At 45.8% G+C, this 25,493-nt stretch overlaps 1 pseudogene across 1 annotated transcript; it reads right to left on the minus strand.

Annotated features, from left to right (window-relative positions):
- Positions 1–16,572: 16,572 nt before the first annotated feature.
- On the minus strand, positions 16,573–17,248 carry LOC116544988 (annotated as a pseudogene). The gene has a single exon (XR_004266124.1). The product of XR_004266124.1 is annotated as an NADH dehydrogenase [ubiquinone] 1 beta subcomplex subunit 5, mitochondrial pseudogene (transcript).
- Positions 17,249–25,493: the final 8,245 nt, after the last annotated feature.

The raw sequence follows: 25,493 nt of genomic DNA on the forward strand, positions 1-25,493 counted from the left end.
GGGCTTACAGGTGTGCTCCAGCACTCCCAGCTGATTATTGTATTTTTAATAGAGACGGGGTTTCACCGTGTTGGTCAGGCTTTCTTGAACTTCTGACCTCATGGTCTGCCCACCTCGGCCTCCCAAAGTGCTGGTATTACAGGCATGAGCCACTGCTCTTGGCCTTAAACTTTTATTCTTTATAAATCGCCCAGTGTGTGGGATCAGGTATAGCAGCAGAAAACAAAAAAGAGTTTAGATGTTTTACTCTTATTTAATAAAGACGACCTGAGTCACATGTAGAAGACATTCTTCCTTCTCAGGATCCTACAACTGCCCTATAACCAGTAGAAAAAAGGAGACACCCAAGATTTTTGTTCCCACCTTTATTCAGGCTCCACTGAAGGACCTTCAGAGGAGTTGGGGTCAAATATAAACACCCTCTGGATCCTCCTATGTTCTGTTGGGCCTCGCAAGTGGGTTAGGAAAGACTGTTCCAAGGGTGGGTGTGTCAAGCCACAGAAGCATGTCCTGGCCAGACATGGTGGCTGAAGCCTATAATCCCTGCACTCTGGGAGGCTGAGGTGGGTGGATCAGCTGAGTTCAGGAGTTCAAGACTAGCCTGGTCAACATGGTGAAACCCCATCTTTACTAACATACAAATGTAAGCCAGGCATGGTAGCATGCACCTGTAATCCTAGCTACTGGGGAAGCTGACACAGGACACTCATTTGAACCCAGGAGATGGAGGTTGCAGTGAGATGAGATTATATCACTATACACCATTCCAGCCTGGGCAACAGAGTGAGACTCCATCTCAAAAAAAAAAAAGAGGCCAGACATGGTGGCTTGGCCAGGTGTGGTGGCTCACTCCTGTAATCCCAGCACTTTGGGAGGCAGAGGTGGGTGGATTGCTTGAACTAAGGAGTTCAAGACCAGCCTGGGAAAGCAACATGGTGAAACTCCATCTATGCAAAAAAGACAAAAATTAGCTGAGCTTGGTGGCATGTGACTGTAGTCCCTTTTACTTGGGAGGCTAAATTGGGATGATGGGTTGAGATTGAGAGGCAGAGATTGCAGTGAGGTGAGATTGTCCCACGGCACTCCAGCCTGGGTGAGAAAAAGCATGTCTCAAAAAAAAAAAAAAATACAGGAGAGAGTTCAGAAACAAACCCAAGAATATAAAGGGGAGTGCTTTGGGGTGTGGGGTATTCTGTGTCTTGACTGTGGTGCTAGTGTCACAATTACATATATTTGACAAAAACTCATTGGACACGTCAAATGGTTATATACTATTCTATGAAAATTATACTGTAATAAATTGTTTTTCACTTTTAGAAAAGACTTCTTAAGAAACCAAAATAGTAGTAGGAAGTAATTTACTTTCCTAAACCCATGACATATCACATAGAGAAAATTAGGTTCAGAAAGTAAAAATTAGCTCAGTGTGAGAAAGTGAAAAGGTCTGCCCTGCCATTCATCTGGCAGGAGTTTACAACTCAGTGTTATTCATGACACCATTCTGCATTGTGAATATTCTGGAGTGTTTTATCATACTGCCTTTTTTTGTTCGTTTGTTTGTGTGTTTGTTTTTGAGACCTAGTCTGGCTCTGTTGCCCAGGTTAGCGTACAGTATTGCAATATTGGATCACTTCAACCTCTGCCTCTCGAGTAGCTGGGAATACAGGTGCCTGCCACCATGCCTGGCTAATTGTTTTATTTTTAGTAGAGATAGGGTTTCACCATGTTGGTCAGGCTGGTCTTGAATTCCTGACCTCAAGCAATCCACCTGTCTGGCCTCCCAAAAATCTCATGCTGAGATTATAGACATGAGCCACTGCACCTGGCTCATACTGCTTTTTCAGTGACGTGTTCCTTTTTTTTTTTTTTTAAATCGACTTAGTCATCTTTTTCAGATTTTCTTTATGAAATGACTTGTATAAAGAAAAATGCAGGCCAGGCATGGTGGCTCATGCTTGTAATTCTAGTACTTTGGGAGGTGGATCATTGGATGTCAGGAGTTAGAGACTAGCCTGGCTAACATAGTGAAACCCTGTCTCTATTAAAAATACAAAAAAGCCAGGAGTGGTGGTGCATGCCTGTAATTCCAGCTACTCCAGAGGCTGAGGCAGGAGAATTGTTTATACCTGGGAAGCAGAGGTTGCAGTGACCCCAGATCGTGCCACTACACTCCAGCCTGAGTGACAGAGAAATACTTCATTTCAGGTTTTGGGGGAAAAAAAAAAAAAAAAAAGGAATTCTTTTTTTTTTTTTTTTTTTTTTTTTGAGACAGACTCTCCCTTTGTAGCCAGGCTGGAGTGCAGTGACCAGATCTCGGCTCACTGAAACCTCTGCCTCCTGGGTTCAAGCAATTCTCCTGCCTCAGCCTCCTGAGTAGCTGGGATTACAGGCGCATGTTACCCAACCAGCTAATTTTTTGTGTTTTTAGTAGAGACTGGGTTTCACCATCTTAGCCAGGATGGTCTCTATCTCCTGATCTCGTGATCATCTGCCCATCTCGGCCTCCCAAAGTGCTGGGATTATAGGTATGAGCCATCACACTCGGCCCCTTATGTTATCAAAAACAACTTTATTGAAATAGAGTTTACATAGCATACAACTTCCCCACTTAAGGCACCCAATTCAATGGCTTTTAGTATATTCACAAATCCTTTCTTTTTGTGTGTATGTACCACATTTTCTTGTCCATTCATCTGTTGATGGATACTCAGGTTGATTTTGTATTTCAGCTGTTGTGAATAGATCTGCAATAAACATGGGAGTGCAGATATGTGTTTGATATACTGAGTTTCTTTCTCATGGGCGTGTACCCGGCAGTGTGATTGCTGAATCATATGGTAGTTCTATTTTCAGTTTCTTGAGGAGCCTTCATGTTGTTTTCCATAGGCTATTTTACATTCTCATCAAGAGTGTTTGAGTGCTCCTGTTTCTCTGTGTCCCTGTCAGCATTTGCTGTTTTCTGACGTTTTGATAATTGGCATGTTAATTGAGGTTAGGTGATATTTTATTGTGGTTTTGATGTGAATTTCTGTGATGATTAGTGATGTTAAACGTGTTTGCTTTTACCTGTTGGCCATTTGTACCTATGTCTTGGAAAATATCTATTGAGATCTATTGTCCTTTTTTTTTTTTTATTTCCTCTAACATGGATTATAGGAAAAAAAATTTTTTTTTTTCCCCCAATGCTGTCGCTTATTGCCCAGAATAGGGGTGTGGGGTTAGTGGGGCATGGGCGTCACAGTGGGGGCACTGCTGCCTCGGCTGGTTAATCCATTCATCACTGTGGCAGGACCCCAGCCTCACCCCTGCACCCTGCACAGCCAGGACGGCCCGCCCCTGGGTGCCAGTGCTGGAGGGAGCCTGGGTGCTGCTCCCGGAGGTCACCACGGGACGCGTGGACTGGGGCTGAGCCAGTTATTGCCTGAGCGCGATGGGGGCAGCGGGAGGCCAGTGGGCCAAGTATTGCAGTTAGAAAACCATCCTCAACGGATCGCGGGCCACCTGGAGGGCGGAGGGGGTGGGCGGCTCCTCCGGGCCACTGGGCCGCCCGGTCGGGTTATACAGCTGGAGGAATTGAGGAATCGAGGTGAAGGGAGCCGCCTCCCATGCGAGGCCGCCGCCAGGGTCAGGGGTGACTGGGGTGGGCTCAGGGCTCAGACGGGGATGGCCGGGGGCCCAGAGGGGCTGCCCTGCTGCCAGGCTCGTCAGCCTGAGCAAGGTTACCTGCCTCTCCTCTATGGCTTCTGGGCGGGCTGGTGGCCGTGGCAGCACAGTGGCATGGCTTTGGTCTAGATGACGGCCCCACCCCCAGCCCACCTGGGCCCGAACAGTGGTTGGCGAGGGTCACAAGTTGGACTAGAGCTGCAAGTGCGCAGAGTCCTGGGGTCCAGGCGGCTGGTGGGGCTGGGTGAGGCCCAGTCCCTGTGGTCCGGGCTGGGTGCCGCATGGCGCTGCTGGCTGGTGTGCGGGGGTGGGGGGGGGGTGGGGCCAGGCGGCCGCGGCTTTTGCCCATTTTTTAATGGGAGTATTTGGGATTTTTGTTTTTATATTCTTATGTATTCTGGTTATTAATGCCTTGTTGGATGAATAGTTCGAAAAAATCTCTCATACTGTGGGTTGTCTCTTCATTTTGTCTATTTGCTTGTTTGTTTATTTATTTGTTTATTCATTTTAGACGGAGTCTCATTCTGTCACCCAGGCTGGAGTGCAGTGGCATGATCTTCGCTCACTGCATCCTTCACCTCCCAGGTTCAAGCGATTCTCCTGCCTCATCCTCCCTAGTAGCTGGGGATCACAGGCATGTGCCACCATCCCTGGCTTATTATTTGTATTTTAGTAGAGTCAGGGTTTCACTATGTTGACCAGGCTTGTCTAGAACTCTTGACCTCAAGTGATCTGCCCACCTTGGCCTCCCAAAGTGCTGGAATTATAGGCATGAGCTACCACACCTGGTCCACCTTATTTTTAATTTTAATTAAAAAAAATTTCTTTTCTGTGCAGAAGTTCTTTAGCTTCATGTAACCCTATTTATCAATTTTTGCTTTGGTTGCCTGTACTTTGGAGGTCTTACTAAACAAATCTTTGCCTAGACCAGTGTTCTTTTTTTTTCCCCATTTATTTATTTTATTGCATTTTAGGTTTTGGGGTACATGTGAAGAACATGCAAAATTGTTGCATAGGTACACACGTGGCAGTGTGATTTGCTGCCTTCCTCCCCATCACCTACATCTGGCATTTCTCCCCTTGCTATCTCTCCCCCGCTCCCCATCCCCCACCGTCCCTCCCCTATTTCCCCCCAACTGACCCCAGTGTGTAGTGCTCCCCTCCCTGTGTCCATGTGTTCTCATTGTTCAACACCCACCTATGAGTGAGGACATGCGGTGTTTGATCTTCTGCTCTTCTGTCAGTTTGCTGAGAATGATGGTTTCCAGGTTCATCCATGTCCCTACAAAGGACCCAAACTCATCGTTTTTGATGGCTACATAATATTCCATGGTGTATATGTGCCACATTTTCCCTATCCAGTCTATCGTCGATGGGCATTTGGGTTGGTTCCAGGCCTTTGCTATTGTAAACAGTGCTGCAATGAACATTCGTGTGCACGTGTCCTTATAGTAGAACGATTTGTAATCCTTTGGATATATACCCAGTAATGGGATTGCTGGGTCAAATGGAATTTCTATTTCTAGGTCCTTGAGGAATTGCCACACTGTCTTCCACAATGGTTGAACTAATTTACACTCCCACCAACAGTGTAAAAGTGTTCCTATTTCTCCACATCCTCTCCAGCATCTGTTGTCTCCAGATTTTTTAATGATCGCCATTCTAACTGGCGTGAGATGGTATCTCAATGTGGTTTTGATTTGCATTTCTCTGATGACCAGTGATGATGAGCATTTTTTCATATGTTTGTTGGCCTCAAGTATATCTTCTTTTGTAAAGTGTCTGTTCATATCCTTTGCCCACTTTTGAATGGGCTTGTTAGTTTTTTTCTTGTAAATCTATTTTAGTTCTTTGTAAATTCTGGATATCAGCCCTTTGTCAGATGGGTAAACTGCAAAAATTTTTTCCCATTCTGTTGGTTGCCGATTCACTCTAATGATTGTTTCTTTTGCTGTGCCGAAGCTGTGGAGTTTGATTAGGTCCCATTTGTCTATTTTGGCTTTTGTTGTCAATGCTTTTGGTGTTTTGGTCATGAAGTCCTTGCCTACCCCTATGTCCTGAATGGTTTTGCCTAGATTTTCTTCTAGGGTTTTTATGGTGTTAGGTCTTATGTTTAAGTCTTTAATCCATCTGGAGTTAATTTTAGTGTAAGGTGTCAGGAAGGGGTCCAGTCTGCTTTCTGCACATGGCTAGCCAGCTTTCCCAACACCATTTATTGAACAGGGAATCCTTTCCCCATTGCTTGTTTTTGTCTGGTTTGTCAAAGATCAGATGGTTGTAGACATGTTGTGTTGCCTCCGAGACCTCTGTTCTGTTCCATTGTAGACCAGTGTTCTAAAGCATTTCCCCAATGTTTTCTTCTAGTAGTTTAGTACTTTCCTTTTTTTTTTTTTTTTCGTTTTTTGAGATGAAGTCTCACTCTGTTGTCCAGGTTGGAGTGCAGTGGCCAGATCTCAGCTCACTGCCACCTACACCCTTGGGTTCAAGCAATTCTCCTTCCTCACTCCCACCTGGGGTGGAATTACAGGTTTGAGCCACCATGCCTCTCTCGTAGTTTTTTACATGTAAGTTTTTAATTAATTTTGATTTGATTTCTTTTTAAGACAAAGTCTTGCTCTGTTGCCCAGGTTAAAGTGCAGTGGTGTGGTCTTGGCTCACTGCAACATCTGCCTCTTGTGTTCAAGCAATTCTCCTGCCTCAGCTCCCAAGTAGCTGGGATTACAGGTGCTTGCCACCATGCCTGGCTACTTTTTTGTATTTTTAGTAGAGACGGGGTTTCACCATCTTGGCCAGGATGGTCTTGATCTCCTGGCCTCATGATCCACCTGCCTTGGCCTCCCAAAGTGCTGGGATTAAAGGCATGTGCTACCAAGCCCGGCCAGCATTTTTCTCTCTTTTTTTTTTGAGAGGCTCCCTCTGTCGCCCAGGCTAGAGTACCGTGTCATGATCTCAGCTCACTGCAAACTCTGCCTCCCTGATTCAAGCGATTCTCCTGCCTCAGCCTCCCATGTAGCTGGAATTACAGGCACGCACCACTAAACGAGGCTAATTTTTGTATTTTTAGTAAGACGGGGTTTCACCATGTTGGCCAGGCTGGTCTCAAACTCCTGACCTCTGTTGAGCTGCCCACCTCGGCCTCTCAAGGTGGTGGGTTTACAGGCATGAGCCACCACACCCAGCCCAATGACACAAACTTAGAAATGGAGAAAAGATTAATGGCTGCCAGAATCAGGGAAGGGAAGGGGCTGGGAGAAAGACAGGTCTGTGTGTAAAGGGGCAACGCAGTCAGGCATGGCGGCTCTTGCCTGTAATCGCAGCAGTTTGAGAGGCTGAGATGGGGGGATGACTTGAGTCCAGGAGTTTGAGACCAGCATGGGCAGCACAGCAAGACCCCCTCTCTAGGAAAAATTTAAAAATTAGCTGGGCGTGGGTAGCAGAGTCCAGTGGTCCCAGCTACTTGGGAAGCTGAGGTGGGAGGAAGAGGCCAGCCTGGGCAACTCATTGAGACCCCATCTCTGAATAAATAAATAAATAAAATGGCAACTGAGTCCTGTTAGTGTCTCAACTACGGTGATGAATCCACAAGCCTACATGGTGATAAACTCACAGAGAGCCTCACACACTAACACACCAGTGAGTACAATACTGAATACTGCAGCACCTGCGTGAGACTGGGGGAGGTGTGACTGGCTGCGATCCTGCCCACAGGATCCTCCTTTACCAAATATTACTACCAGGGACAGCCGGGGAACGACACAGAATTCCTCTACATTCTTCGTTAGCACTGGATGTGACTCCACTGCAAACTGAACAAAAGGATCAATTAAAAAAAAAATCCCTTTGACACTGCCCAGCCTCCTTGGTTTCCAGCAGATGTTCTGCCCCCACTTTTTGGGGTCAAAGGAGGCCCAATCTGTCTGCTCTGGGGACAGACCCACATGTGGCTAATCAGGGCTCTGATTCCAGAAAGCTTCAAAGCAGCCACAAAAGCTTAAAAGTACCGAAATTGTTCAGCACTAAAAATACACACACACAGAGAACAAAAGAGTTGTCTCCCCTCCTGTTTTCTTTGGAAGTCCAGGGGGTCCTATTTAGCATCCACAGTCAGGAGTGCCCACCCAGACCCTAGGCCCCCACTGCCCTGGGCAGCCACCACCCCCGCCGCAATTTCCACGTGAGTATCAGGGCCTGAGTCTTGCTGGCTTTTCTGTTTTGGAGAAAATTCCCTGAGAGAGGCTCCCTTTGGGCTGGAGAAAAACTCAGGCCTGCCAGAAAGGCCTGGGAGGGCTGTGCTGTGTGTGTGTGTGTGTAAATATGTGTGTCTATGTTTATGTATTTTCATGTATGTTAATGTGGATGTGACTGTATATATGTATGTATGGCTGTGTGTGAGTACATGTGGTGTGCACTGCAGTGTGCACGTGTGTTGACATGTGTGAGCACATGTGTATGTATGTGTAGCTTGCAGGTTCATGTGTGTGCATACGTGCACAGGCCCTTCAGGGAGGCAAGGCTCCAGGCATGACTCAAGGTGAGGCTCTCCAAAAATAAAACTTAAGAGGGATGCTGCCCAGCCCTGGGCTGGCTTCCTAGCAGAAGGCTTATAGCCACACCCACATCTAAACCCTCCTTGTGCAGAAAATTCACTCTCTGCCAGGCACGGTGGCTCAAGTCTGTAATCCCAGCATTTTGGCAGGCTGAGGCAGGCACATCATGAGGTCAGGAGATCAAGACCAGCCTGATCAACATGGAGAAACCCTGTCTCTACTTAAAAAAAATACAAAATTAGCCAGACATGGTGGTGCATGCCTGTAATTCCAGCTACTCGGGAGGCTGAGGTAGGAGAATCACTTGAACCTGGGTGGCAGAGGCTGTGTTGAGCCGAGATAGTGCAACTGTTCTCCAGCCTGGGCAACAAGAGCAAAACTTTGTCTAAAAAATAAAAGAAAAAAAGTGGCTGAGAAGATGGCTTTGGAGAAGGCACACTGATGTCAGCTGTGGTGGCAGGCATGCAGATGTCTGATGAGGGCCTCAGTGTCAGCAGATGGAGTTACCTGAAAACCAGAGTGGGGAACGCGGCAGGCTCCCTGGCAGCCTCAGTGCAGGCCCCGGGGGAGTGTTTTCTCTGTGTTTGCCCCAGTTGGGGAAGGAAGGCAGGCCTTTGAGGCTTTGCCATCCAAACCCTTTGCTGTAGAGGGGGACTGCCCGGGAGGCACCTGGCACCTTGCCCTGGGGTGTCCGGTGTCCACAAGGGTACCTCCTCCAGGTTCCTGGTCTTGTGACTCTGCAGATGACTCAAGCAGCACAGGGGTGCCTGCATCTGGGGACATGTGAGCCTGCGCCCCGTCCGTCTCTGGATTACTGACCTGCATCATTTGGGTGCGCTGGGGAGCTGCATTGAGGCCATTCGCGTGCCTGTGTGGTCACCCACCTGTAGAGATGACCTCTGTCATCCCACAGGGGTGAAAAGCCCATCCCTCCAGTCCACAGGACTTGCAGTGCCCGGGATCTGGGGATTTCATTTTTCCCAGGGGCAGATCCCATGTGGGTGGAACCTCTGCGGCATCAGATCTTACTTTTGTGTTTTGGCTTTTCTGCTCCTCGGACCTCCCCACTCCTCTCCTCCATCCCCTCTTCACCACCTGTGAGTGGCTCTGACTTTTAGGTGTTGAAACTGACATGGCATGTTTCTGTGTCATGGGTGGCAGGGCTAACATTTATGGTTTTTTCCCCCTCCACCTTCCATCTCATTTTGCTTAACCTTTTTATTTTCTCAAATACCATCTGATCTTCTGATCTCCCTCCAAGGGCTGCGTCTCAGGTCCCAGGTGAACTTTCTGAATGGCGTGGTCTGCATGCATGCATGTGTGCATCTGGCTGCCTGCCAGGAGGGAACCAGTTTTGCTGCCCCATGTCACTGTCACCTGAAAGTATTGCTGTCCTGGGGGAACTGCTCCCTAGAAGCCTCTGTGTGCCGTGTGGGGGGTGAGCACTGCTGGTCCAAGCTGACACCACAGACCACTTCAGAGATGCCACTGGCAGGTGACAGGGGGGTGGAGGTGTGTCCCAGTGTGGGTCTGAGCCTTGCATGGGAGGAACTCACAGACTGGCCCCAAGTGGGCTTTATATGTTGTTAAAATACATAACAGTGTAGTTTAGCTTGCCCCACCCTAACATGTATTTCTTTCTTTCTTTCATTTTTTTTTTTTTTGAGATGGATTCTCATTCTGTTGCCCAGCCTGGAGTGCAGTGGTACAATCTTGGCTCACTGCAACCTCCACCTCCTGGGTTCAAGCAATTCTCCTGCCTCAGCCTCCCAAGTTGCTGGGATTACAGGTGCCCACCACCATACCTGGCTCCTTTTTTGAATTTTTAGTAGAGACTAAAAACTTTAGGGTTTCATCATGTTGGCCAGGTGAACTCCTGACCTCAGGTGATCTGCCCACCTCAGCCTCCCAAAGTGCTGGAATTACATGGGTGAGCCATCACGCCCGGCCTTCTTTCTTTCATTCTTTCTTTTCTTCTTGGCACAGGATCTGCTCTATCACCCAGGCTGGAGAGCAGTGGTGCAATCACACCTCACCGCAGCCTTGACCTCCTGGGCTCAAGGAATCCTCTCACCTCAGCTTCTTGAGTAGCTGGGACTACAGACACACACTACAATGCCCAGCTAATTTCTAATTTTTTCATAGAGACAGGGTCTTACTATGTTTCCCAGACTGGTCTCACACTCCTGGGCTCAAATGATCCTCCTACTTCAGCCTCCCAAGGTGCTGGGATTACAGGCTTGAGCCACAGTGCCTGGCCCTTGTTCACTATTCAGATGTTGGCAACTCTATGGTGTTAATTACATGTATACCATGTGCAAACTATCTATCTATCTCATTCCAGAAATTTTCCATCATCGGGAATGGGAACCTTCCCAGTTTAGTTTTGAAATGTCTTTCAAAGAGACTGCCCCCCCCCCCCCCGCCGAGGGTGTGGTTGGTCTTACTTGCCTTGGCTGCCTTCCCTCATCCTGACTTTTTATTTTTGAGACAGGGTCTAACTCTGTCACTCAGGCTGGAGTGAATGGTGCCATCTCAGCTCACTGTAGCCCCCAACTCCTGCGCTCAAGCAATCCTCCCACTTAGGCCCCCCAAGGAACTGGGACTATAGGCATGTGCCACCACATCCAGCTAATTTTTGTATTTTTTGTAGAGAAAGGGTCTCCCTATATTGCTCAGGCTCGTCTCAAACTCCTGGGCCCAAACAATCCTCCCACCTTGGCACAGCCAAGGAGCTGGGACTGCAGGTGCACCTCATATGCTGCCCAGGCTGGTTGGGAACTCCTGGGCTCAAGCCATCCTCCCACTTCGGCCTCCCAAAATGTTGAGATTACACGTGTGAGCCCCCCAGCCTCTTCCTGACACTTAAAAGCAGCTTGCTACTGGCGAAGTGGCTTACACCTGTAATCTTAGCACTTTGGGAGGCTAAGGTGCGCGGATTACAAGGTCAGGAACTCAAAACCATCTTGGCTAACATCCTGAAACCCCATCTCTACTAAAAATACAAAAAGAAATTAGCTGGGCATGGTGGTGCACACCTCTGGAGGCTGAGGCAGGAGAATCCCTTGAACCTTGGAAGCGGAGGTTTCAGTGATCTGAGATCATACCACTGCCCGCCATCCTGGCCACAGAGCAAGACTCCATCTCCAAAAAATAATAATAAGAAAAAGCGGCTTGCTGGCACGGAAGCTTCCTGGCCATTGTGCATGGAGGCATTTCCTGTGAGCATCTACCTTTGCCCTGAAAAGAGACTTTGTGTGTAGTCTGAGTAATGTCCCAAGGATATATCGGCTCCTAAATTTGTGGAACCTGTGAATTTTCCCTTATATGGGAAAGAAGTTGCAGAAGTGATTACAGGAAGGATCTTGAGATGGGAGGTTATCCTGGGTCTCCAGGTGGACCCTAAACATTATCACAAATGTCTTTATAAGAGAGAGTTTGCCAGCCCAGTGGCTCATGCCTGTAATCCCAGCATTTTGGGAGGCAGAGGCAGGAGGATGGCTTGAGCCCACGAGTTTGAGACCATCCTGGCCAACATGGTGAAACCCCATCTCTACTAATAATACAAAAATTAGCAGGGCGTGGTGGCGGGTGCCTGTAATCCCAGTTACTCAGGAGGCTGAAGCAGGAGAATTGCTTGAACCCAGGAGGTGGAAGTTGCAGTGAGTTGAGATCTCACCACTGCACTCCAGCCTGGGTGAAAGAGAGAGCCCGTGTCTAAAAAAAAAAAAAAGAAAGAAAGAAAGAAAAAAAAAAGGCCTGGTGTGGTGGTTCACACCTGTAATCCCAACACTTTGGAAGGCTGCGACAGGCAGATCATGGGGTCAAGAGTTTGATACCAGCCTGGCCAACAGGGTGAAACTCCATCTCTACTAAAAATACAAAAATTAGTCAGGTGCAGTGGCACATGCTGTAATTGGGAGGCTGAGGCAGGAGAATTGCTTGAACCCAGGAGGTGGAGGTTGTGGTGAGCCGAGATCGTGCCATTGCACTTCAGCCTGGGTAACAAGAGTGAAACTACAGCTCAAAAAACCAGCAAACAAAGACGAGATTTGACAAATGGGGAAAGGCATGGGGAGATGGAGGCCGAGACTGGAGCCAAGCGGGCTCAAGGCAGGGATGCCTGGAGCCCCAGAAGCTGGAGGAGGCAGGAGGAGTCCTCTGCTGGAGCCTCTGGAGGGAGCATGGCCCCGCCCATACCTTGCTTTCTAACCTCCAGGACCACAGAGAATCATTGCCACTATTTTAAGCCACCAAATCTGTGTGACTTGTTACAGCAGCCACAAGCCACTCAGACTGATGGCCAGAAGGACTGGACTCTAATGACAGAATCCATTCATCCCAGGATTTCAGTTGGTTTCTTGGACCTAATACTTCTAAGAGAGAAGAAGCCACACCTGGATTTTGTTCTTCTCACCATTGCCCTGTATCTGTCTGGGAAAAGCATTCACACAAAGCACACTTTGCTCTTGAACTTGGTGCGGTGAGACAATCACACTCTAGGGCAGAAAGCTTTCTCTTTTCCCTCCCTCTCCTCCTCCCCTCTCCCTTCCCTCTCTCCCTCTTTCTGTTCCCCCTCCCCACTTCTCTCCCTCCTTCCCTCCTTCCCTCCCTCCCTCCCTTCCTTCCTTTCATTCATTCATTTTTTCTTTTTGACAGAATTTCACTGTTGCTCAGGCTGGAGTGCAGTGTTATGATCTCGGCTCACTGCAACCTCAAGCGATTCTCCCTCCTTAGCTTCCTGAGTAGCTGGGACTATAGGCATGAGCCACTACCCCTGGCTAATTTTTATATATTTAGTAGAGATGGGGTTTCACCATGTTGACCAGGCTGGTCTCGAACTCCTGACTTCGTGATCTGCCCACTTCGGCCTCCCAAAGTACTGGGATTATAGGCATTAGCCACGGTGCCAGGCTTTTTTTTTTTTTTTTTTTGAAGCAGGGTCTTGCTCTGTTGCCCAGGCTGGGGTGCAGTGGTGCAATTGTAGCCTGCTGCAGCCTCAACCTCCTGGCTCTAGCAGTCCTCCTGCTTCAGCCTCCAGAGTAGCTGGGATGGCAGGCATATGCCACCACATTGGGCTAATTTATTTTTATTTTTTGTAGTGATGGGGTCTTGCAATGTTCCCCAGGCTGGTCTCAAACTCCTGTCCTCAAGTGGTTAGCCTCCTGAGTAGCTGGGTTTTTTGACAGTCTCAGTCTGTCGCACAGGCTGGAGTGAAGTGGCACAGTCTCGATTCACTGCAACCTGTGCCTTCCAGGTTCAAATGCCTCTCCTGCCTCAGCCTCCTGAGTAGCTGGGATTACAGGCAGGCACCGCCATGCCCAGCTGATTTTTGTATTTTTAGTAGAGACAGAGTTTCATCATGTTGGCCAGGCTGGTCTCAGCCCCACCACCACACCCAGCTAATTTTTTGTATTTTTAGTAGAGATGGGGTTTTGCTATGTTGCCCAGGGTGGTCTCAAACTCCTGAGCTCAGGCAATCTGTCCTCCTCTGCTTCCCAAAGTGCCAGGATTACAGGCTTGAGCCACCTCGCCCAGCCCTTAAATTATTTCTTTTTGAGACAGGGTCTTGCTCTGTCGGGCTGGAGTGCAGTGGTGCCATCATGGGTCACTGCAGCCTTGACCACCTAGGCTCAAGCAATCCTCCCGGCTCAGCCTCCCAGGTAGCTGGGACCACAGGTGTGAGCCACTACACCCAGCTAATTTTTAATTTTTTTTTTGGAAGAGATTTGGGTCTTACTATATTGCCCAGGCTGGCCTCCAACTCCTGGGCTCAAGTGACCCTCCCACCTCAGCCTCCCAAAGTGCTGGGATTATAGGCATGAGCCACCATGCCTGGCCTTTTTGAAATTTAATTTTTTTTAATTTTTAATTTTTTTTTTTGAGCAGAGTCTCATTCTGTCACTCAGGCTGGAGTGCAGTGGTGCAATCTCAGTTCACTGTAACCTCTGCCCCTGGGTTCAAGCGATTATCCTACCTCAACTCCCCAAGTAGCTGAAATTTACAGGCACCCACCACCACACCTGGCTAATTTTTATATTTTTAGTAGAGTCAGGGTTTCACCATGTTGGTGAGGCTGGTCTCCGACTCCTGACCCCAAGCGATTTGCTTGCCCCAGCCTCCCAAAGTGCTGGAATTACAGGTGTGAGTCCCTGTGCCCAGCCTGAAGCAATGTCTGTTTTAAAAACAAAAAGGAAATATCTATGCACCCCTTTTGCCCTTTTTATAATTGGGGGTTTTATTATTGTTTACTTGAAGGAATTCTTTACATATTTTGGATATTAGCCCCTTATCAGATACATAATTTGCAAATATTTTGTCCCAATCCATTGGCTGTTGATTGTATTTATGTATCTTAGAACAGGTCTTACTGTGTTACTCAGGCTGGGGCGCAGCGCTGCCCTCACGGCTTGCTGCAGCCTCAACCTCCCCAGCTCAAGTGCTGGGATTACAGTCCTGAGTCACTGTGCCCAGAGTGCAATGGCAGGATCTTGACTCACTGCAACCTCTGCCCCCCAGGTTCAAGTGATTCTCCCACCTCAGCCTCCCAAGTAGCTGGGATTATAGGCACTAGCCACTATGCCAGGGTAATTGTTGTATTTTTAGCAAAGATGGTGTTTCACCATGTTGGCCAGGCTGGTCTTGAACTCCTGACCTCAGGTGACCCACTGGCTTTGGCCTAACAATGTGCTAGGATTACAGGCATGAACCATGGCACCTGGCCTGGCCATAATTTTTAGAATAATTTTCTTATACAGATGAGGGTCTCATTATGTTGCTCACGCTGTTCTCCAACTCCTGGGCTCAGGCGATCCTCCTGCCAAGGCATCCGAAACTGCTGTCGTCATAGGTGTGAGTGGCCTCTCCTGGCCTGTACCTCTGCACCCCGGATCCTCCGACCTCCTTTGGACCCCAACGATGACTGGGACCTGGGCATCTCAAATGACCATAAAGACCAAGCTTTATGGTCTTGCCCAGCTGGGCAGCGATGGGACGCTTATACCCATGAAGTGAGCCCTCCAGCTGCAACCTGTGTTGTCCTGAGTCTGGCCTGCTGTCTAGGCTTCTATTTGGGAAGTGGCCCTCTGGGATGATGGAAATAACCTCCAGACCCTGAAAATAGCTGGTGTTGTGGCTCCAGCACACAGCTCCCTCAGCACCACCCCTTTGCTCACCGTGCTGGGCTGGTGAGCCCCAAGACCATCCTGCTGAGGCTCTGTGGCTCTGGTCACCATGCTGGAGCTGGGGATATAAAACCTCCGGTGGGACTGGAAGCAGGGACAGGTCAAATCCTAGCTCTCCTGAGGCCCGACATTCAAAGGGGTGGTGGGAGCCCCTCCTTAACATCAAATGGTGTGGGATGAGTCACTGCCCTCCTCCAGGGCTGGGGCTGGCACCGACTCACAAAAGGAAAAGCACTTCAACCAGGACTTGCTTTCTTCAGCCTGATTGAATGATTTGCATGCTCAGGTCTGTCCTCAGCAGTCAGCTTTCTGGAATGTTCAGACACCTCGTGGGAGGCAGACCCCTCCCCTCCTGGCTGGATCTTGGCTGGCCGTCGGTGTGATGGGGTCTGGGTGGGCCCCAAGCTGTGCTGGAGGGAGGCCCACTGGCCCATGAAAACAGTTTTTAACATCTTAGCTCATGGTCAAACAGCGAATAAGTGGAATAGGTAGGCTTGAGACCTACGTGGTTTTGTTGAAGGGTTTGTGCTCTCAACCAGCTCTGCTATGTGATTTACAATCATTTTACTTGGGGGCAGGCGGGGATCATGGAGATGAGAGAGCTAAGTCTCCAGAGGCCTCCTCCTACCCTGCTTTGGACCATCACCGACTCCAATGATGTGGCTACTCCTGAAGAATAAACTGTGTTAGGGTTGGAGGCGGGATGGTGAGCAAGGCACACGCTTGCTTTTGATTTATTTATGCTATACTGTTTGCAGTACTTTTATACAACGAACTTGTCTGACATTCGTAGTTATAGTTTTAAAAATAAGGTTCTTTGAAAAAAAATCTTTTTTTTTTTTTCGTCTACTGAAAATCTGTTTATTAAGGAGTTAACATTTTACAGGGTTGGTTCAGTACTTTATAGAACTTAAAATCCGAAGTTGCCCTTCAATATAGACGTCTACAGTACAGACAGTTGTACAAAATAATGTAATGACTGGTGCTTAACATAATTAGACTTCTATAACTTCCATTTGTCAGGTAAACGAAACACTCCCTTTCAAAGTTGCTGCAGCTTTAGGAGTTCACAAACTCCTAGCTCTCCAGTTTCTATTAGCACATTTTAAACCTTCTTCAGGGACTGGAAGCCAAACCCCCAAACAAAAGCTTTAATCTGAACCAACACTGGGAAACGGTAATGTCAGAAGCTCTTTTATTTTTCATGGAGAACAAAAATACAGAATATATTTACTAACTTATTTTCCAATAAAGAGAATATACTTTGTATTTAGAGAAAAAAATGCTTAATTGTCAGGAGTTGCTTTTGTAGAATGATCAATAAGTTCCTTATCAACTGTGTCAAAGTGATACCAGGGCCCATCTCCTCTCGAACGCATTAAGTTTCGTATTTTCATCTCCTTTAACCGTAATTCAGCCTTTTCAGTTTCAATCTGAAGGACGGCCAATGTTTTTTCATAATCCTTTTCAGGACAATCATAGAAAGTACGGACAATCCATCTTGATATGGGATGCTGAAAATATTCCCAATGTTCTGGGATATAGCCTTCTGGAATTTCTGCTAGTTCAGCTGGACCAATGAATACATTCACCAGAGTTATGATAATTGCCACTGGAATCCCAGTCAAGAAAACGTAGAATCTCGCTAACTTCAAAAAACGCTTGTCATAGAATCCCGTAGGTTTGATGATAAATAGTCTTTTCCCATGGCCTCCACTGTGTCGAACAGGAGCAACAGCCTTCGGAAAGCCACGAGTGAGGAAGCCCCCAAATCCGAGTCGAGTGCCGAGGCGGCGGCCAGACAGAGCTGCCACCGCCGTAACGGAAGCCCGCTGCAACAGACTCATGGCCGCCTGAAAAAAAATCTTTTGACATATGCTTAGCTTCAAATTTTAGAAAGGCATGTTCTAAATATAAAGAGGCCTAAAAAAATTAAAAGTTTATTAGAGAGCATTTTTTTTTGACTCAACTTGCAGCACTAGAGTATTCTGTGATATAACTTACCACTTCTTCCATCTTCAAGGGCTTTCAGCAAGTCTCAGTTCACGGGAAGATTTGACATTACGTCGAAATTGAGACAGTTTTGTTCCCATTATTATATCTAACTTGTGAAATAAAATATGTGAGATATGTTTTGGGCCAGGTGTGGTGGTTCATACCTATAATCTCAGCACTTTGGGAGGCCTAGGCAAGTGGACTGCCTGAGGCCAGAAATTCAAGACCAGCTTGGGCAATGTGGTGAAATGCCATCTCTATTAAAAACACAAAAATTAGTCATGTGTGATGGTGCATGCCTGTGATCCCAGCTGCTTGGGAGGCTGAGACAAGAGAATCGCTTGAACCTGAGAGGTGGAGGTTGCAGTGAGCCGAGATCGTGCCACTGTACTCCAGTCTGGGGAAAGAGTGTTGCTCCATCTCAAATAATAATACTAATATATGTTTTGGATCTAAAAACATTTGCTTTTACTCAGTGAAGCTAGAGATGAGTAAAAACCCCAGCAACTGAATTGTTGCCATGAAAGAAACACTAGGCATGGGAGAAGCTTATTTATCATTCTTTCAGTTGTTAGTTCTAAGTGGTGCATACGCAGTATGTTTCTAACAATTGACTTGCATTGGGCCGAGTGCGGTGGCTCACGCCTGTAATCCTAGCACTTTGGGGGGCTGAGGTGGGTGGATCACCTGAGGTCAGGAGTTCAAGACCAGCCTGGCCATCGTGGTGAAACCCCATCTTTAAAAAAAAAAAAAAGAATTGACTTGCATTGTATATAATCAGTGAATAAGTCTCATGAAGTTAATATTAACCTTGAAAACCCAATATATAACCAACTGGTGGGCTCTTAGCAGCTCAGAAGTCAAGTTAACTTCTTTGGGTTAATACATCTTTGAGGCAGTGTAGTGCAGTGGTTAACATGCCTAGTTTGAATCCCAGCTGTGCCTCTTATTAACCTTGGATATTTTATTGAAACACACTGCCTTAGTTCCTAAATCTGTAACATGTAAATATTTACCTCATCATGTTCTTGTTTTGACTAAATGAGTCAATACCGTATAAACAAAATGCTTACTACTTTTTACATAGCAAACGAAGATTAAATATTAGCGATTCTTGCTAGTATTAGCTTTGTCTTTGTATTTTGACTTCTGTCTCATTTCTTTTGGGGTGGTAAAGGCCAGGTCTGCTTTCAGGAGGCTGGGGAATATAGAGGAAGAAATAAATTAAAGAGAAATGGGGTCAGGTATGGTGGCTCACACCTGTAATCCCAGCACCTTGGAAGGCCAAGGCAGGAGAAACATTTGAGCTGAGGAGTGTGAGACCAGTCTGGGCAACATGGTGAAACTCCATCTCTACCAAAAACACAACAGTTAGCTGAGTGTGGTGGCTCACGCCTGTAATCCCAGTACTTTGGGAGGCCTAGGCGGGTAGACTGCCTGAGGCCAGGAGTTCAAGACCAGCTTGGGCAATGGGGTGAAATGCCATCTCTATTAAAATCCCAGGTCCTTGAAAGGCTGAGGCAGGAGGATCGCTTGAGCCCTGATGGTTGAGGTTGCATTGAGCTGTGAGAGTGTCACTGAACTCCAGCCTGGGTGACAGTGCAAGACCTTGTCTCAAAACAAAAACAAAAACAGATAACTGAGGAAGGGGGACAGGAAATACATACATTGAATTCTACTAGCCTGTTAAGAGGCTGTTTGAGAGAAAAATAATCAACATGAAAACTTACACTTTTTGTGTGTGTGTATGTATTTGTGTATGTGTGTATTTAGTTTTAAAATACAGCTGGATCTTGCATTCAACCTCCATTCATAGGGCCAACTTTTTGAAACATCCACATTAATCGTGATGATCAGTGGTTTACAATAATCTGCAAGTCACCCACATTTGCAAAGGTGTGTTTAAACATGGGGGCATTGTCCATGCTGGAATTCCCGTCTGTCTTTGAAACAAACAATGAGGCCCCATTGAGAGGCCCCAGCCAGAGAGGAACTGCAGATTTCTTCATCCTCCGTCTCTGTTCACCTTTCCAAAGCTGCCCTTTGGCCTCTTATGAAATTGATTGTTTGTACTGGCCTGGGGCTGGCTAAGTTAGTTTGGTTTAAGAGGGCTTTTCTGTTTTGGGAAAGAAACCTTAGATCTTTTCTTCCAACTAATAAAGATGTACACAACAAGAGCTCAGACCATTGTGGCCAAAAGGCCTCGTAAGTATGGGAGGTGAGGATGACCACCAAAGGACTGAATAGTCACAGCTGCCCTCTCTCTCTCTCTCTCTCTCTCTTTCTGGACCTTGCTGGAATGTGCTGCTTATAGGGTTGCTACTGATAAGTAGCCAACCAGGTGTTTGGTTGAAGAGGCCATTAGGTAATTATGTCAGGACTAATTCTCTGCAAGAACTTTGTGCGTTCACATTCTTCTCTGCCTTGGGCCCCAAGAACAGCGACTGGCATTCTGATGTCACAGAGGAAGAAAATACATGCATTGACCCTTAAGTGTGGCTCTGAGTGGCCCTTGCTGGGGTGACATGGATTCTCCAGTGGTATTCAGAGTCATTTAAAAAGAGGTCAGGGCCAAGCGTGGTGGCTCACACTTGTAATCCCAGCACTTTGGGAGGCCGAGGTGGGTGGATCATGAGGTCAGGTGATCAAGAGCATCCTGGCTAACACAGTGAAACCCTGCCTCTACTGAAAATACAAAAAGTTAGCCGGGTGTGGTGGTGTACACCTGTAGTCCCAGTTACTCGGGAGGCTGAGGCAAGAGAATTGCTTGAACCCGGGAGGTGGATGTTGCAGTAAGCCCAGATAGTGCCACTGCACTCTAGCCTTGGTGACAGAGTGAGACTCTGTCTCTAAATAAATAAATAAATAAATAAATAAAGGTCAAACGGGGCACACAGGAGCACAGCAGCCCATGTAGACAATCTAGGTCTTGCCCTGGAGGCCCCACCCCTACCTTCTTTTTGGGTAAGGCCTGATATGGTTGTCTACCTGCCAAGCCCTCCTTTCCTCAAAGAGTGTTTTTGCTGGGTTTTCACAAACCTGCTGTCGAGTCGTGCACTGTTTGTTCCTTGATCTGGTGGTTGGGGCTGCACTGGTTACATTTGGGTAGGTAGACAGACTCCTCACAGTGTGAAAATGAAGGGGAGGACAGGGCAGCCACCTAAACTGCCTAAGAAGAAAGTTGCCTAATCCTAAGTGTTTCAGAAACCTATAATTTTTAGTTTAGGTAAAACTCAGATAGATTGAAATTCCCCCTTGAACCTTTTTGCATTTGATAAGAGTTTTATTTCCTGAAACTGACAGCAGTGACAGTTGTGTTGGATTTCAGCCCTGAGTATTTATTTCTAGATTTAACAATTTGTTTTGTCTTTGTAGCAAACAATTGCCTTCGTTCCTTTCTCTCTTCCTCTGTGTGTGTGTGTCTCTCTCCCCGCTTCCTTTCTTTGCAATTTCCTTCTTTTCTCAAGCTTATGATGAAAATTGACCCTTCAATTTTGTTTTCAGATGAAAGCTCAAACAACAAGCAGCCGCTTGCCTCCATTAGTGGCTCTGGGTTGTTCTTGCAGGAGAAATCACTATCAGCGAATCATCATCCACTTAGAGTGGGCTGCAGAGGCCAGGCAGCTTCCTGACTTCGCTCTCCGGGGGCCTCTTAGAAATGGGCAAGGAGTGGCCCTGGCACTGGTGCCATTCAGCTAGGCACTGGAGGTACGCTTTGCTGCATTGTGGTACCTGATGAGCAGCATATGGTGGTTGGGTACCTTGCACCCAGGCTAGAAGGTTAACTTCCATTTAGCTTTATTCAACCCTGCATCACAGAAGTGGTGGGTATGTGTTTGTGTGTCCCTGTGTGTATATGATTGATACGGCTAGAGGCTTAGCTGTCCATCTGCAAAAAGTTTCTTAAAGGGACCTTATGATGAACCACATAGAATTTGTAACTTGGTCACAAAATTTGGACCATTAAAGGACCTGAAAATAGCGCTTCAGTTTTATAGGTCACACCTTTCTCTAAGCTCAGTTAATGAGCAAATACTTATTCTTTACAAGATTAGCCAGGTGTATTTAGTGAATGTTAACTTTAGCCTTGGCTGCTTAGCCCTGCTGCTAATGAGGCCAAAGTGGGAATTCCTGCCTCTTGTGGACCAGTTACCTTCACTCTCTTTCCTGGCCACTGACCCCTAACCCTCGCCAGCTGGCTTGTGAATGTCTGCAGTTGGATGTGCGGGGAGCTGAGGGAAGGTGTTGTGTGGATTAGTGTAAATCCATGTCGCTCCTGGGGAAAAGCTGCACACACATACTCCACCGAACAAAGGTCAAGTGCATTGTCTCCACTTTTGAAAGGCAATAGAGTTGATTAAGGTTAACTGGAAAATGCTGATGTGGGCTAGAATTTTGGACTTTTGCCAGGACATATGCAACATTTAAAGTGATTCCTGGAAACCTGTGCCCATGGTTCACTGGTAGAAGAACTTAAGAAGAAAACAGTGGAAACCAACAAGGAGAGTGTGATTACCTTTAAATATGCAGCAACAAAAGGGGCATGGAAATAGCTTAAAAATATGTTTTCTAGGAAAGTAATATTTTCCAAAATCTTAAGATGGCTTACATCATATTTCGGTTGTAGGTTCTTGGTTCCTACTGTTGCCAAAATGAGATATATAGGTTCCATTTATATTATAGCCATTTATTAAGGATTACATGTTAAATAGAAATCTTGCAGTTATAGAAAACTTAGGATTTTAAACAAACATTGAGGAGCATATAATGTTCTACAAGATAAATATTTGTAAACACTTCAGTCCTTCAACATGTGTATTTTTAAAAACAAACAAAACCCATCAATATTTACCCTAAGTGTAATTTGCAAAGTAATTTGCAAAGTAAAATGAGAGTAATTTGAAAATCTTATGCAGCTCTGATTCATTTTCATAGGATGGATTTAAGTTTTGGAATGATAAATGTACAATAAAAAGTTGTTAGAAAAACCATTATATCTCTTAGATTTCGGAAATTCTAACACTGCTTTGTTACATATCACTATTTCCCAAAGAAAAGAAAATTAGGCCCAGAGAAAATGTGACTTACCCAAGGTCACTTACTCAACTAGAAAGTAGCCACACTTTGGGGAAAATCTATCCTCCTGTCATGACGGTATTTTCATGACAGCATGTTGATTATTTTGGGGTGTGTATATGCACATGTACATGTGTAAATAAAATGTTTATTTTTAATTTAATTTTTTTGACTACCATGGTCCTGGGTAAAATTGCTGTTTTGCTTCCTTTTAGCACATTGAATACAAATGTGGTGACTTGGAAATACCATTTTCTTTCTCATCCTTTCAGGAAGAAAATTCAGCCCGTTGCTTTACAGTCTTAAGGATTTTTTTATGTCTCTAGATACAGAATTGACTGTCTTTTCTTTGCCTTGTAAGCTGTTTATAGCAAGGTAAGATTACATTCATAAGCTGAATCTGGGGAAAAAAATCCTATTATTTTTCTTGACTAACCTCATTGCCTTGAAAAAAACTGTTAAACATGTTTCACTTAATCATATAGTAACTTACAACAGTTGTGATTTGTAAAATATGTGAAGATTTGGTCTTGTCTCCTTTGTCTTTCTTTCCTCTTCATGATCGTATTCTGCTTATTTTAATGCATGACCAGCCAACTGTGTTATTTTTCAGAAAGACTACCACACATATAAAATGGAGTACTCTTTAAATGTCTTGGGCTTTGAAAGATTGTTTAGCCATTCCTTCCCAAATGTTTCAGGTTTGGATTTTGTAAACAAATATTTTTGCCATTGGTGTCACTGCAAATATTCTCATCTTCCTTTTTCCTTTGAATTTGATCAAACTTTACTTGTAGTACTTCTGTGATCAGCAGAGTCTGTCTAGTCTTTCCTGCTTTTTCTTTTTTTTGCTCCAGATTTTCCTTTTTTAAAAAAATTACTTTCCTTTGATATATCTTTAAGGAAAGTCAAAGTGGAAATATGTGCAATTGACCAATGCTGTAGCAGTTTAAAGATTATATAAATTATTAAAAGAAGTAAATAGAAGATATTTTATTACTGGATTTATATGATAAAATATTTCTAACCTATATAAAAAGTCATATATTTTTATTTATATCTTTTAATTACTTACATCTCTTCAAAACTGCTACGGCATTGGTCACTTGTTCATATTTCAGCTCTGATTTTCCTAAAAAACATAGAAAGGGAAAGTAGTATAAATACACACATATGTGTATATCTGTGTATACACACAGATGCACAGTATATGGTAAATAAGAGAATTTCATCTCTTTACAAATATATTCAAAAGAGAACCACTTCAAATGCATCAGTTTTACTGCAGATCGCTTCTACCTTTATGTGGTGGTCTAAGGTTCCTGTCACTTTCTTTGTTAGTTGTATTTGAAAGCAGGTGAGTAAACCAGAAAGAAATGATTCAGTCTGCCTGCTCCAGGCACAGACTTAGGGAGATATAGGCATGCAGCTCTCAGGCGTTCTGTGAGTCTGCTTACCCACTTTGTTTTGAGGTGAAACTGGGTAATGTCAACTCAAGCTTTGTTTGGCCACATCTGCTTCCACGGCTAGCTGAGAGCTGCATAGATGTCACTTGTCACACACACCCTTGGATCTGAACTGCTTAAGGCCATTACCACACATCACAGCTTGGTGCTGTGGTTCAGCATGGCCCAGTGGCTAACCAGGACTTGGTGTCAACCACATTTGGGGTGACGAGGACACTTGGAGAACACAGAGCCACCGTGCAGCAGGATTCGCCACTGTTAACAACCAGAGGGATTGGTGCCCATTTTGCCCCAATCCTCCTTAATCCCTTTTCAAGTGGAAATTTTGCAAGTCGACTTCTGCAGCATGCACAGTATAATTTGGCTGACAGCAGTTTCTGGCAAAAGAATAACCAAATTATTATTCAGTCATGGGTTTTTAACAGCTGCAAAGCAAGTGGATGTTAACTAAATGATACAATTTATTCCCTTCCTTCTTATTGCCAGCTTGCCTATTACAGAGCGACTGCCAGTTTTCAATAATTGGTACCCAGATGGCATTCACATGCCACCCACTTGGTTACAGAGCCGAAGCGGGGAATAACTGGGCAGGCACTACAAGCTGTGGGTCAATTGAAGGGAAATGCCTGTTGCTTCACAGTTTTGCATATGTAAATCTGTTAATGTTATGTCAGGATTGCGCAGGCTTAACACAAGCATTGCCTTTCTCTGGGGGCCCAGCTGAACTTGGACCACAGCCCAGTTATACCGAGAGTCAGAGAGCGAAGCTGCAGTTTGAGGATGCTGCACCACCTGCTCCCCTCCACTCCTGACTCCATGCTCTTGTGTTATCTGCAGCCTGAGCTGGATGCAGGAAGTGTCTGCCATAGGCTGACTCCATAATAGGACAGCCAGGCCGGGTTTTACAAGCTGGCTGCGGAGGGAGGAGTGTGAGTATGTGTCTATTTTTAGGCCAGTGTTAAAGACAGTTCCTTTGGCCCAGCCCGCACCTGCCTGCCTCGCTCACACTCTCCTCTGTGTGTTTGCCACACTTCTGCTTTCCATTTCATCAACTGCAGATGTGGCACACAGCCGTCTTAGAAAAGCCATGAACTGTGTCATCTGTGCTGCTTAACAGCCAACATCTTCTGCAGCAGGCTGAAGGAAGAGTCAGGGAAGTCGTTTTCCGGAATGCATTCAAGTGCCTCGACTCAGCCTCTGCTTTGGCCTGTGCAGACAATTATTTTACGCTAATCCCATCAAGATAGCCACTATAAAAATAAGATTTCAATCGCTCTGCTCCCCCACCCCTCTTGTGAAAGTTGCAGTTACAGAGGGATAGTTCTTTTTCTTTTTATTATGGTTTGTTTCTTGTTGTCAAAAGCTTATTTCATTGGGTGCAAACAACACAAAAATGCCATAAAAAGACAAGAATTGTAATATGCTTAAGAGCTAACAAGACCTATGGTGTTGATTTAACCAATTAAAATGTTCCTGCAGGTATTGTAAAATTTATGTGTCATATGAAAAACATTGAGTGATGTTTGTTCACGGAGGAAAACGTTCATTGTTGAGCCATTTTG

The sequence above is a fragment of the Sapajus apella genome, unplaced genomic scaffold, assembly GCF_009761245.1.
Source record: "Sapajus apella isolate SASKATOON/1434 unplaced genomic scaffold, GSC_monkey_1.0 scaffold239, whole genome shotgun sequence".
Lineage (NCBI taxonomy): Eukaryota > Metazoa > Chordata > Mammalia > Primates > Cebidae > Sapajus > Sapajus apella.